At 39.6% G+C, this 14,904-nt stretch overlaps 1 long non-coding RNA gene across 1 annotated transcript in view; it reads left to right on the forward strand.

Moving 5' to 3' along the window:
- The first annotated feature begins 3,173 nt into the window (after positions 1–3,173).
- The window catches only part of LOC116573652, a 101,241-nt gene continuing 89,510 nt past the window's right edge, over positions 3,174–14,904 (forward strand). The window contains exon 1 of the long non-coding RNA XR_004278911.1: positions 3,174–3,546. This is a non-coding gene — a long non-coding RNA (uncharacterized LOC116573652). The remainder of the gene's footprint in view (positions 3,547–14,904) is intronic.

The following is a 14,904-nucleotide window of genomic DNA, read 5'->3' on the forward strand; positions in this document are numbered from 1 at the left end:
TGCCCTCACTCTGCACCCGCATCACTCCTCTTAATTGTTCAGCTCTAAGAGTAGGTATTACTTTGCCTGGCGGGTAAATTTCTTATTCTGCTTTAACAAATTACCTCAGACCAGCTTAAAACAACACAAATGCGTTACCTTATAGTTTTGTCATTTCAAAGTGCTACGTAGGTCTTCCTAGGTTAAAGTCGAGGTGTCAGCGGGGCTGTGTTCCTTTCTGGAGGCTCTAGAGAATCCGCTTCCTTGCCTTTACCAGCTTCTAGAGGCCGCCTACGCTCTTGGTTTTTGATCTTCTTCCTCCATCTCCAAAGCCAGTAACAGGGGGTTCAGGTTTCCTCACATCACGTCTGCCTGCCTCACTTCGTCTTTGTAGTCAAATCTCCCTCCGCCTCCCTCGTAAGCTTATAAATTCGCTTGTGATTACATCGGCGCCATGCTCCCTCCCTATCTGAGAACCCTAACTTAATCACACCTGCAAAACCTTTCACGCAGGGTAAGGCACTCTGTTCACAGGGTCCCCAGATCAGGAGGTGGAGGTTCTTGGTGGAGAGGGGGTCGTTACTCTGCTACCACACCAGAGAAGCATATCCCGACCCAGATGGGGTTAGGTGCCCTTCTCATGAGTGCCAACAACTGCAGCCCTACTTGTCTATTGACTTATCTGTCACATAGGTAAGATGGGATGTTCCTTAAAGGCAAACCCGTGTCTTCTCTGCCACTGCCTTCTGACTGTAGCGCCCTGCTGTCTAACCCGAGTAGAATTCCAGCCACATATGTTATCTTAAATTTTCCAGTGGCCACGTTAAAAAAAAAAAAAAAAGTAAAAAGTAAAAAGCTAGTGTAACACATTTAATTCTGTTTTATTTAACTCAATACATTTAAAATGTTAGCATTTCAATCTGCAACCCATGTAAGATTTACTCTATTTTACATGGATGTATTTGTACTAAGTCATCAAAATCCAGGATGTATTCTTACACACATAGGACCAGCCACAGTTCAAATGCTCCGTGGCCACATGGAGCTGGTTGCTGTCCCCATGAGACCAACCTTAGCACAACCCCTGGCATTGGAACTTCCCCCTTCCCCCCAACCCAGTTGCCTAACAACTGGTCAGGGCATTGATGAGGAGCCAGTGTGAGGGCCCAGTCTTCGGTGTAACTGCAGCTTCAGGGCTCTTACATGTTTGTGGCTTGTCGCATCAGATTTTGCATGAAAACCAGAAACAAAATCAAATGCCTTGTGAACCACCTATTTGCATTTCTGCTTTGTCAATGCACACACTTGGATTGGGCACTGTTGGTTCCCTGTGATGAGGGAGCATCCACGGCAGTAAACATTTACCCGGAGCCCTCTCCCTGGGCGCCCATGAGTAGGAGGTAATTAGCTGGTGAGGAGAAAAACATATTTTCACAACATTTCCCAAGGTTTGCCTTTGCTTTCATGTATAGCTCCTTCAAAATATTATCCTCAAATTGCAATTTGAAAGCTGACCGTGCTAACTTTGGCTTCCTGAACCTCTTTGAAGTCACAGAACAGTCTGAACACAAAGCATTTGCACAGGCCTACAACAGAAAAATAAACACATATCCCTCCTGTAGGGAGACCCTGGCTTCTGAGCTGCAGAAAAGAGGTCTGCCAAACGGGGGCGGCTGACTGGCATCCAGGACTCTGGTCTCCATCAGGATTGCTTCAGGACACTCCTTGGTCCCCTGAGTTGCTCTTTCAAAAAGCCACTGGAGTCCCCTTCATGCATGCACAGGTTTCTGCACCATCAGCACACATGCAAAGTTCTCTGGCGTGTGCTTACCCGTAGAGCACTGTCATGTAGCAGGATATTAAATATACTATAATCACAAACACATTTTTGCTCCTCATGCCAACAAATGGGTTCTAAACAGAGACAATCCCATAACCACAGCATTCTGTGCTGTTCTTTTCCTCTTTGCACACCCAGCAACTGGGCAAAGAACCAGTCACATATTAGGCTGCTAAATGATGATGAATGAATGAAAGAATGAACGAAGGAACGAATGGCATGAACCCTCTTCTATCACTCTCAGACTTGCAAAGGGACTGGGAAGAGAAATCTACTAGAGATCACGCCCTCCTCGGAACACATGTGAGGCAAACTCTGAGCAAAGAAGAAGGTCTCTCCAATACAGGCCATTATTAAAAAGAGAGGAGAAAGGAACAAGCACCTCAAGAGTGCAGGATGCAGGCTTTTGCAGAGTCTAAAATGGAGACGAGTCTCAGGGTAGACTGGACACTGCCTAGAGGCTGAAGATCACTTTGTGTTCTCCGGAGCATGACTGGCAGGATCCAGCTAGAACTCTGCAAAGGCAGCGAAGGTCCGAGGAAGTGGAGCAAGCCCCAACACAAATCTGAGTTGGTTGAGGCTGTGTCTGCACGCGTACTGTGTCATAGATTTCTGCTGATTAAAGTCAATGGTTTACAGCTTATTTTATTTCTGTTGAGTTCGCCTTCGCGGTTCAGTGTATCCAAACGTCCTTTGACCCAATGTATTTACAAAACTGAAAAGCCACCCCCCCAATAGGAAAGTAAAGATAGGGATGGGAATAATGCCTGGCAGAAGATTCTCACAGGTCTGAACACAAGTCCTCTTGCAAGCGATATAGGCTACAGTGGCTATGGTACCCTTGGAGTATGGATGCTCGTATTTCCGATCATGGGCAGGGAGGGTGGGCCCAGAGCATCACCCTGAAAGGGGAGCCAGGAAAAGCAACTGAGGAGCCCAACCTGTATCTCTCCATCCCACCCTCCTCCTGGAACCCCAGTTTCTCACGAGCCCACTATAGAAGGGAAGAAATGTGCTTATGCGTGTGTGTGCATGCATGGGCTTTATTTTTTACTGGTTTATCTTCTCTTAAGACCCAGACAGAGGGGAGTGTCTGATTACTCCTTACTCATGGTGTGTTAGGGTCGCTGTCTAAACTTGGAACAGAAGCATGTTCTTTAAATTCTCCCTTTCTTTTCTTCCTGTCTAGCAAGAGTGGGGAATCATTCTGGAGAAAGATGGTATACACAGTCTCAAATACATACAGTTAAATCCTAACTCTCCAGGGTTGATAATTAAAAAAAAAAAAAAAAAAACCCTCAAGGACACAGGCATTGTGACACACAAAAAATAAGAGAGTCGGCCAGTTTGCTAAGGCCAGATGGTGGGCAGTGAAGAATAAAATTAGGTTTTGAAATTGGGTGAGGCTGGGATGTTGCAGATTTTGCAATGTATTCATGAGTAGAGTTACTTATTTTAGGGACATGCAGGCCCATGTAATGTGGGTCAAATTCAGAGTCGAAGGTTTCTATGCAACTGTGGCAAAAGAAACAGGCCAGGAATGAGTTTCAATTAAACCAAATGACAAGGATAACCAGAACGCAGATTTGGGGCAGGAAGAGGTCAGAGGAATGCCATGAAATCAATGAAGGTAAGTAGGGACAGATGAGCCAAAAAGGAGGCAGAAGCCCGGAGCCTGTTTTCCAGCTTCCTGTTCTGAGGATGGGTGTCCTGCTGAGTGTTAGCAGGTAAGTGCTGCAGCTGTGTGCGACAAGCTCGGGAGGAAAGCTTACTAGTAAACAAGTTTAGCTACTGGAAGCTGACATTTGTCCAATTTTTTTCATTGTAATCATTAAATTGGCTAGTGTTCTGTCTACTTGAAAACTCCACAAAGTTTGGTAGGACATGAAACGTTGGTACTGGTGATTCTGAGGTTGACATTTGAAACATTTTCTCTAAAGTGAGAGGCTTCAGTAACATTGGGAGAGCCAAATTTTATTCCCAGGTCTATATCCTGGGCTTATTTTGCTAAGTGCTTGGCTGTAGTATTCCACTGTTACCACTGCCAGATCCCCATTTTGGTTCCAGTATATAGTTCAGGTATTAAGAAGATCTCTCTCTTATCATGTCCTAAATTAGTAACAGTGGCCAGTGCTATAATGAGACAAATTAGTCTGCGAATGAAGCAAGGAAATGCTGGCTATTTCTGGATCACTTACAGCAAGCCTAGTCCCATGGGATAGGCACCAGTGGCTTCCAAGCAAATGGTTTTGTACTGTGTTCTTTTAGTGTTTACACCTATTTTTTTTTTTAATAAAATGAACCTCAGGTGCACCAAATTGGATTACTCATAATTCTGAGTTATGGAAAGGTATCATATATCCATATATATCTCTGTTTTTATTTATTTTTTTTCCTCTACTAATCATCCCTGGTTCCAGTTTCAACTCTCCCCATCAAAGACATCCACTCTTGTACCTTCACTTACAATAAGTGTTATCGTGTTAAACATGTTACTCTGCTTCAGACTTTCTTACATTCAGCATTATTAACCCAACACTTGCATAGAACACATTTGGTTTCCATTTCTTATTGGTGGACACCTAGGTGATTTCAAACCTTCTATTAATTACCTTCTATTATTCTATTCATTATTTTTATTATGTCTTTTTCTGCATATGCGGGTCCCCCCCCCCGGAAGATAGTCCCAGTCATACTATGTAGACATAATGAATTTTCATTAAACACTTTCAATTTGGTCCCCAAAATGAGCACACCACTCTCCCCCAACACTTAAAAAAGATCCAGTAAAGGAGCCGTTCATTAAACTGATAGGTTATTATTCCCCCTACACCCCAGCTTTCCTGGGGAATAACTGAAATATCACATTGTATAAGTTTATATGCAACACGACAATTTGATACACTTATACAGTATAAAATGATGACTACAGTAAGGTTAATTAACACCTCCATCCCCTCACATAATTACTATTTCTTTTTGTGTGTGCTAACATTTAAGATTTACTTTCTTAGCAACTTTTAAGTATACATTATAGTAGCATCAACCACAGTCACCATGCTGTTCATTAGTGTTATGGCTGATTTAATGTTAAAACCTGTTTAACTATTAGGACCTGCTTAGTCAGAGCGACTCCATATTACCTGGGTAGCCATATTGTTGTTTACATCTATGGGCTTCATTCCAGGAATAAATGCCCCAGCAGTTCTAAATGCCCCAGCACATCCCAACAGTTCTAAACATCCCAGCAGTTCCTGGTATTGGTTCTGGGTATCGGTTCTGGGAGTAAACGCCCTAACAATAGAAGCCACATACCTTGAGGTCTGCGGTTATGCTCTATAAAACCAGCTTGTGAGATCGAGATGGGGTGCCCCTCTTTGGAGGCAGCCTGGCCGGTCAGTCTGACTTCTAATGCTTGGCATAGAATAAAGCTTTGCATAACTTTCATTTTGTCTTAGTCTCATTCTTTTGATAATGGACCCCAACAATTAGATGCCCAGGACTTAGTACTTATAGTTGAAAGTTTGTACCCTTTGACCAATATTTGCCACTCCCCCCAAGTCCCTGCCCCTGGGAATCACCATTCTGCTCTCAGTTTCTACGAGTTTGGCTTTTTTAGATTCTACAAACAACTGATAAAGCATTTGTCTTTCTCTGCTTTACTTCACTTAGCATAATGCCCTCAAGGTTCATCCAATGTTGTCACACAGGTCAAAATTTCCTTCTTTCTCATGGCTCAGTAATATTCCTGTGTACATGTCTCTGTGTGTGTGTGTAATCTCATTTTTTAACTCCATTCATCCGTAGATGGTCAGTTAGGTTGTTTTCACATCTTGGCTACTGTGAATAATGCTGCAATGAGCATGGGAGTGCAGGAATCTCTCTGAAATACTGATTTTATACCTTTAGATACAAACCCAGGAGTGGGATGGCTGGATCATGTGGTAGTTCTGTATTTAATTTTTTGAGGAACAATGATGCTCTTCCCCATAATGGCTATACCAATTTACATACCCACCAACACTGTAGCAGGGTTCTTTTTCCCCCCATCCTTGCCAGTATTTATTTACCCCTTGTCTTTTGAAAAGAACCATTCCCACAGATGTGAGGTGATACCTTCAGAAAAATAATACATTGTAAACAAAAATGGTTACCTGCTAAGAATGGTGGGATCTGAGTGAGAGGTATATGTGGGTTTTTTGAACTCGCAACTTTTCTGTGAATAATTTTGAAATTACTGAAAAATAAAAAGGTACACAAAAAAGAATCCATGGTCAGGTAGGAAGTCATTAAAATGTGTCGATCAATGTAAGTATGCATTAATAACAAATAATAATCATTTTTGAAGTTAAAAACACTGTGAGACAGAAGTGTTGCATATCGCATGGCTTGTGTAGCAACAGTGATTTTGGATTCACTGAACAATGCATCTTTAAAATATATAAGGCAATATTTAAGGGAATGGCAAGATGAAATTAATGCAGCTTCTCAGAAAATTTGAGAAACTGAAAGACCATGATGACTAAAGGCTAGACACCTTTCAAATAACACAATTAGCAAGTTTTATTGAATAGATACAAACACACAAAATCCTGCACCCAACATATAGAAAATTCACATTCTTCTAAACAAACATGAAACAGCTTTTAAAAAACTGATCACATTTTAGGCAACAATGGAAGTCTCGACAAATCCCCCAAAATATTTTATGAGCTATATATTTAAATCACAATGTAATAAATCACAGATTGATTTTTAAAAACAGCCAAAGTAAGAACTTTCTCCCTCCTTCAAATACAATTGGAAACTATGGAACCTGATTTGAAATACTTAGTGGGTTAAAGAAAGCTAAGTGGAAGTTATAAAATATTTAGCGTGGACTGGAATGCCAAAGCAGGAAAATGAGAATGCAGCTAAGCAAGTATTTTGCAGGGAAACATTATAGACTTAAAGGCACATATTCAGAAATAAGAAAGATAAAAAATTAATGGACTAGCATCAAACTCAAGATGCCTGTGAATAACCACAAAACATCTTCAAAAAAAAAAAAAAGTAAGAGGTGCAGAAAAGCACGAGATGAATAAAACTAATGGAAATCTGGGAAGATTAGGGCTAAATCCAATTGTCAATGTGGGGCTCAAGCCACATTTAGCTAATTGAAAGGTAAAGATGGATGTTCAGCAAACATTTGTTTTATTCAATATTAATACTTACAGAGTTATTTCCTGTGCTTGACTAGATATTGAACATGGTGATTATAAGTGTCAGGCTAAGGCACTAAAACTTATTCCTCAGGAGATCTTCAGGTAGGATTTTAAACTTGGGTGCCATAACCAGGTCAGGGCCTTGGAAAACCTTGCTTCCCAGCCCTCTGCCAGCATGCAATTCCTGGCAAAATTTTATCAGTCATTTATTTCCCATGGGTATCTCAACTCTGGACTCTGATAAAATAGGACATTCTTACACTCTCCAAAGAATTCTTTAAAAAAAAAAATTCTTTCAGAAAATTCACCATTCTTTTCCCTCCAAATGTATGTCCATTCCTCCATGGCTAACCGTAACATGATCCCAAGGTATAAAGCCAAAGAAGACATACAAATGGCCAATGGACACTTGAAAAAATGCTCCACATCCCTTGCCATCAGGGAAATGCCATCAAAACCACAATGAGATACCACGATATCACCTCACACCAGTCAGAATGACTAAAATTAACAAGACAGGGAACAATAAATGTTGATGAGGATGTAAAGAAAGCGGAATACTCCTACACTGTTGGTGGGAATGCAAACTGGTACAGCCACTCTGGAAAACAGTATGGAAGTTCCTCAAGACATTAAAAATAGAGCTACCCTATGACCCAGCAACTGCACTATTTGGGTATTTACTCCAAAGATACAGATGTAGTGAAAAGGAGGGACACCTGCACCCCAATGTTCATAGCAGTACTGTCCACAGTAGCCAAACCATGGAAGGAGCTGAGATGCCCTTCAACAAACAAATGGATGAAGATGTGGTTCATATATACAATAGAATATTACTCAGCCATCAGAAAGGATGAATACCTACCATTTACATTGACATGGATGGAAATGGAAGGTATTATGCTGAGTGAAATAATCAGAGAAAGACAATTATCATATAGTTTCACTCATATGTGGAATATAATGAATAGCACAGAGGGTCATGGGGACAGGAAGGGCAAACTGAGTGAGAAGAAATCAGAGAGGGAGACAAACCACAAGAGACTCTTGACTCCAGGAAACAAACTGAGGGTTGCTGGAGGGGAGGTGGTGGAGGGGTTGGGATAACTGGATGATGGGCATTAAGGAGGACATGTGATGTGATGAGCACTGGGTGTTATATGCAATTAATGAATCATTGAACATTACATCAAAAATTAATGATGTATTATATGTTTGCTAATTGAATTTAAATTAAAAAAAGAAAAAAAGCTAAGTTGATGTCCCTGCATGATTGGTCACGAGAGTCCAAGAATACCCCTTAACCTATTCCTTAGAATTCTTGATTTACAAAGCTCTCTTGTGACAAATTTGCATTCTAAAGAGTAAATATTTGAATTCTGTATTATGATTCAAAGTGAGTATCATCTGCTTTGTCAGCTGAGAGCATTATCTTAATATAAAAACATTTGGCTTCCAAGAGTAAAACTTTATTTCAGGATTGGATTTCTCGATAATTTCAGTGACTGAGAGAATACATTAAATCAGGTATTATGTTCGGGTTGGTTATTACATTTTATAGATAGCCTTTTGTGTTTCTAGTTTATAAGGAATAAATAAGTTAGCCAAATCGATATATATAGCTGGGCTATGTTTCCACTATTTTTCAGAAATGTATTGTCTAACACTGTTGCCTAATATACTCTGAGACTATTGTTTCCCTCTGTGTTTTCCGATATAATCTAGAAAAATAAAAACCAGAGGCAAACACAATTCTGTCACTCTATTTTTGTTGGAAGCAAGACAGTTGCTATTATTTGGTTTGGGGAAAATAAAGGCAGTATTTCAGATGTGAAAAATTGCTTGGACTTAAAAATAATATTTGATGGTGTGAGCAGTAGGACCAAAGTGGCATCCTTTGTGTATAGGCAGAAGAAACCAATTCATTTGCAGTTAATCTCTCTTTATATAATCAAGGAAATACCATCTCTGTGTAGAGATAATTGTGAGGACATGGAAGACCAAGGACAAAGCACTACATTTTGACTGGAAGTTGCTAGGAATCAGCTCTTTGAGAGAATCAGTAGGGTATAGTGATTGAATTCAGCTATTGATTCAGGCACACCTGACCTTGAATCATCTCTGATTCTTACCAGCTGTCTGACCTTTCTTTTTAAATCTCCAAAAGGAGAATGATGGGAGTATCTGAGTGATTAGCCCATTGAGAGAATTAAAAGAAACCAAACGTTTTTTTTTAATTTTTAATTTTTTATAAACATATATTTTTATTCCCAGGAGTACAGGTCTGTGAATCGCCAGGTTTATACACTTCACAGCACTCACCAAAGCACATACCCTCCCCAATGTCCATAACCCCACCCCCCTTCTCCCAACCCCCTTCCCCCCAGCAACCCTCAGTTTGTTTTGTGAGATTAAGAGTCACTTATGGTTTGTCTCCCTCCCAATCCCATCTTGTTTCATTTATTCTTCTCCTACCCACTTAAGCCCCCATGTTGCATCACCACTTCCTCATATCAGGGAGATCATATGATAGTTGTCTTTCTCCACTTGACTTATTTCGCTAAGCATGATACGCTCTAGTTCCATCCACGTTGGCTCAAATGGCAAGATTTCATTTCTTTTTATGGCTACATAGTATTCCATTGTGTTATATACCACATCTTCTTTATCCATTCATCTGTTGATGGACATCTAGGTTCTTTCCATAGTTTGGCTATTGTGGACATTGTTGCTATAAACATTCGGGTGCATGTGCCCCTTCGGATCACTACGTTTGTATCTTTAGGGTAAATACCCAGTAGTGCAATTGCTGGGTCATAGGGCAGTTCTATTTTCAACATTTTGAGGAACCTCCATGCTGTTTTCCAGAGTGGTTGCACCAGCTTGCATTCCCACCAACAGTGTAGGAGGGTTCCCCTTTCTCCGCATCCTCACCAGCATCTGTCATTTCCTGACTTGTTGATTTTAGCCATTCTGACTAGTGTGCGGTGATATCTCATTGTGGTTTTGATTTGTATTTCCCTGATGCCGAGTGATAGGAGCACTTTTTCATGTGTCTGTTGGCCATCTGGATGTATTCTTTGCAGAAATGTCTGTTCATGTCCTCTGCCCATTTCTTGATTGGATTATTTGTTCTTTGGGTGTTGAGTTTGCTAAGTTCTTTATAGATTTTGGACACTAGTCCTTTATCTGATATGTCGTTTGCAAATATCTTCTTCCATTCTGTCAGTTGTCTTTTGATTTTGTTAACTGTTTCCTTTGCTGTGCAAAAGCTTTTGATCTTGATGAAATCCCAATAGTTCATTTTTGCCCTTGCTTCCCTTGCCTTTGGCGATGTTCCTAGGAAGATGTTGCTGCAGCTGAGGTCGAAGAGGTTGCTGCCTGTGTTCTCCTCAAGGATTTTGATGGATTCTTTTCTCACATTGAGGTCCTTCATCTATTTTGAGTCTACTTTTGTGTGTGGTGTAAGGAAATGGTCAATTTCATTTTTCTGCATGTGGCTGTCCAATTTTCCCAACACCATTTATTAAAGAGGCTGTCTTTTTTCCATTGGACATTCTTTCCTGCTTTGTCGAAGATTAGTTGACCATAGAGTTGAGGGTCTATTTCTGGGATCTCTATTCTGTTCCATTGATCTATGTGTCTGTTTTTGTGTCAGTACCATGCTGTCTTGATGATGACAGCTTTGTAATAGAGCTTGAAGTCCGGAATTGTAATGTCACCAACTTTGGCTTTCTTTTTCAATATCCCTTTGGCTATTCGAGGTCTTTTCTGGTTCCATATAAATTTTAGAATTATTTGTTCCATTTCTTTGAAAAAGATGGATGGTACTTTGATAGGAATTGCATTAAATGTGTAGATTGCTTTAGGTAGCATAGACATTTTCACAATATTTATTCTTCCAATCCAGGAATATGGAACATTGTTCCATTTCTTTGTGTCTTCCTCAATTTCTTTCATGAGTACTTTATAGTTTTCTGAGTATAGATTCTTAGCCTCTTTGGTTAGGTTTATTCCTAGGTATCTTATGGTTTGGGATGCAATTGTAAATGGGATTGACTCCTTAATTTCTCTTTCTTCTGTCTTGTTGTTGGTGTAGAGAAATGCAACTGATTTCTGTGCATTGATTTTATATCCCGACACTTTACTGAATTCCTGTATAAGTTCTAGCAGTTTTGGAGTGGAGTCTTTTGGGTTTTCCACATATAGTATCATATCATCTGCGAATAGTGATAATTTGACTTCTTCTTTGCCGATTTGGATGCCTTTAATTTCCTTTTGTTGAATGCTGAGGCTAGGACTTCTAGTACTATGTTGAATAGCAGTGGTGATAATGGACATCCCTGCCGTGTTCCTGACCTTAGCGGAAAAGCTTTTGGTTTTTCTCCATTGAGAATGATATTTGCGGTGGGTTTTTCATAGATGGCTTTGATGATATTGAGGTATGTGCCCTCTATCCCTACACTTTGAAGAGTTTTGATCAGGAAGGGATGCTGTACTTTGTCAAATGCTTTTTCAGCATCTATTGAGAGTATCATATGGTTCTTGTTCTTTCTTTTATTGATGTGTTGTATCACATTGACTGATTTGTGGATGTTGAACCAACCTTGCAGCTCTGGAATAAATCCCACTTGGTCATGGTGAATAATCCTTTTAATGTACTGTTGAATCCTATTGGCTAGTATTTTGGTGAGAATTTTTGCATCTGTGTTCATCAAGGATATTGGTCTATAGCTCTCTTTTTTGATGGGATCCTTGTCTGGTTTTGGGATCAAGGTGATGCTGGCCTCATAAAATGAGTTTAGAAGTTTTCCTTCCATTTCTATTTTTTGGAACAGTTTCAGGAGACTAGGAATTAGTTCTTCTTTAAATGTTTTGTAGAATTCCCCCAGGAAACCGTCTGGCCCTGGGCTTTTGTTTGTTTGGAGATTTTTAATGACTGTTTCAATCTCCTTACTGGTTATGGGTTTGTTCAGGCTTTCTATTTCTTCCTGGTTCAGTTGTGGTAGTTGCATCCATTTCTTCCAGATTGTCAAATTTATTGGCGTAGAGTTGCTCATATTATGTTCTTATAATAGTTTGTATTTCTTTGGTGTTAGTTGTGATCTCTCCTCTTTCATTCATGATGTTATTTATTTGGGTCCTTTCTCTTTTCTTTTTGATAAGTCGGGCCAGGGGTTTATCAATTTTATTAATTCTTTCAAAGAACCAGCTCCTAGTTTCATTGATTTGTTCTATTGTTTTTTTAGTTTCTATTTCATTGATTTCTGCTCTGATCTTTATGATTTCTCTTCTCCTGCTGGGTTTAGGGTTTCTTTCTTGTTCTTTCTCCAGCTCGTTTAGGTGTAGGGTTAGGTTGTGTACCTGAGACCTTTCTTGTTTCTTGAGAAAGGCTTGTACCGCTATATATTTTCCTCTCAGGACTGCCTTTGTTGTGTCCCACAGATTTTAAACCGTTGTATTTTCATTATCATTTGTTTCCATGATTTTTTTTCAATTCTTCTTTAATTTCCCGGTTGACCCATTCATTCTTTAGAAGGATGCTGTTTAGTCGCCATGTATTTGGGTTCTTTCCAAACTTCCTCTTGTGGTTGAGTTCTAGCTTCAGAGCATTGTGGTCTGAAAATATGCAGAGAATGATCCCCATCTTTTGAAACCTGTTGAGTTCTGATTTAGGACCGAGGATGTGATCTATTCTGGAGAATGTTCCTTGTGCACTAGAGAAGAATGTGTATTCTGTTGCTTTGGGATGAAATGTTCTGAATATATCTGTGATGTCCATCTGGTCCAGTCTGTCATTTAAGGCCTTTATTTCCTTGTTGATCTTTAGCTTGGATGATCTGTCCATTTCAGTGAGGGGAGTGTTAAAGTCCCCTACTATTATTGTATTATTGTTGATGTGTTTCTTTGATTTTGTTATTAATTGGTTTATATAGTTGGCTGCTCCTACGTTGGGGGCATAGATATTTAAAATTGTTAGATCTTCTTGTTGGACAGACCCTTTGAGTATAATATAGTGTCCTTCCTCATCTCTTATTATAGTCTTTGGCTTAAAATCTAATTGATATGATATAAGGATTGCCACTCCTGCTTTCTTCTGATGTCCATTAGCATGGTAAATTCTTTTCCACCCCCTCACTTTAAATCTGGAGGTGTCTTCGGGCTTAAAATGAGTTTCTTGGAGGCAACATATAGATGGGTTTTGTTGTTTTATCCATTCTGATACCCTGTGTCTTTTGATTGGGGCATTTAGCCCATTAACATTCAGGGTAACTATTGAGAGATATGAATTTAGTGCCATTGTATTGCCTGTAAGGTGACTGTTACTGTATATTGTCTCTGTTCCTTTCTGTTCTACCACTTGTAGGCTCTCTCTTTGCTTAGAGGACCCCTTTCAATATTTCCTGTAGAGCTGGTTTGGTGTTTGCACATTCTTTCAGTTTTTGTTTGTCCTGGAGGCTTTTAATCTTTCCTTCTATTTTCTTTTTTTTTTTTTTTTTTAAAGATTTTATTTATTTATTTGACAGAGACAGATCACAATTAGGCAGAGAGGCAGGCAGAGAGAGAGAGGAGGAAGCAGGCTCCCTGCTGAGCAGAGAGCTTGATGTGGGACTCGATCCCAGGACCCTGAGATCATGACCTGAGCCGAAGGCAGCGGCTTAACCCACTGAGCCACCCAGGCGCCCATTTCCTTCTATTTTCAATGATAGCCTAGCTGGATATAGTATTCTTGGCTGCATGTTTTTCTCATTTAGTGCTCTGAAAATATCATGCCAGCTCTTTCTGGCCTGCCAGGTCTCTGTGGATAAGTCAGCTGCCAATCTAATATTTTTACCATTGTATGTTACAGACTTCTTTTCCTGGGCTGCTTTCAGGATTTTCTCTTTGTCACTAAGGCTTGTAAATTTTACTATTAGGTGATGGGGTGTGGGCCTATTCTTATTGATTTTGAGGGGCATTCTCTGAACCTCCTGAATTTTGATGCTCGTTCCCTTTGCCATATTGGGGAAATTCTCCCTAATAATTCTCTCCAGTATACCTTCTGCTCCCCTCTCTCTTTCTCCTTCTTCTGGAATCCCAATTATTCTAATGTTGTTTCGTCTTATGATGTCATTTATCTCTCAAATTCTCCCCTCGTGGTCCAGTAGCTGTTTGTCCCTCTTTTGCTCAGCTTCTTTATTCTCTGTCATTTGGTCTTCTATATCGCTAATTCTTTCTTCTGCTTCATTTATCCTAGCAGTGAAAGCCTCCACTTTGATTGCACCTCATTAATAGCTTTTTTGATTTCAACTTGGTTAGATTTTAGTTATTTTATTTCTCCAGAAAGGGCTTTTATATCTCCCGAGAGGGTTTCTCTAATATCTTCCATGCCTTTTTGAGCCCGGCTAGAACCTTGAGAATTGTCATTCTGAACTCTAGATCTGACATATTACCAATGTCTGTATTGATTAGGTCCCTAGCCTTCGGTACTGCCTTTTGTTCTTTTTTTTGTGGTGAATTTTTCCGCCTTGTCATTTTGTCCAGATAAGAGTATATGAAGGAGCAAGTAAAATACTAAAAAGGTGGCAACAACCCCAGGAAAATATGCTTTAACCAAATCAGAAGTGATCCCAAATCGTGAGTGGGGAGAAAGGGGATAAAAATAGGTTCAAAAAGAAAGAAAGAAAAAGAAAAAAAAAAAGAAAAGAATTAAAAAAAGAAAACGAATAAAGAAAAGTATAAAAAAGAAAAAATATATATATTAGATAAGCTAGTTAAAAAACGTTAAAAAAGAAAAGGGTAAAAGTTAAAAAAATTTTAGCAGAAGAAGAGAAAAAAATGAAAAAGAAAAAAATTAAATTAACTGCAAGACTAAAAAATCACAGGGAGAAAGCCATGAAT

This window comes from Mustela erminea, chromosome 14 (assembly GCF_009829155.1).
Source record: "Mustela erminea isolate mMusErm1 chromosome 14, mMusErm1.Pri, whole genome shotgun sequence".
Classification (NCBI taxonomy): domain Eukaryota; kingdom Metazoa; phylum Chordata; class Mammalia; order Carnivora; family Mustelidae; genus Mustela; species Mustela erminea.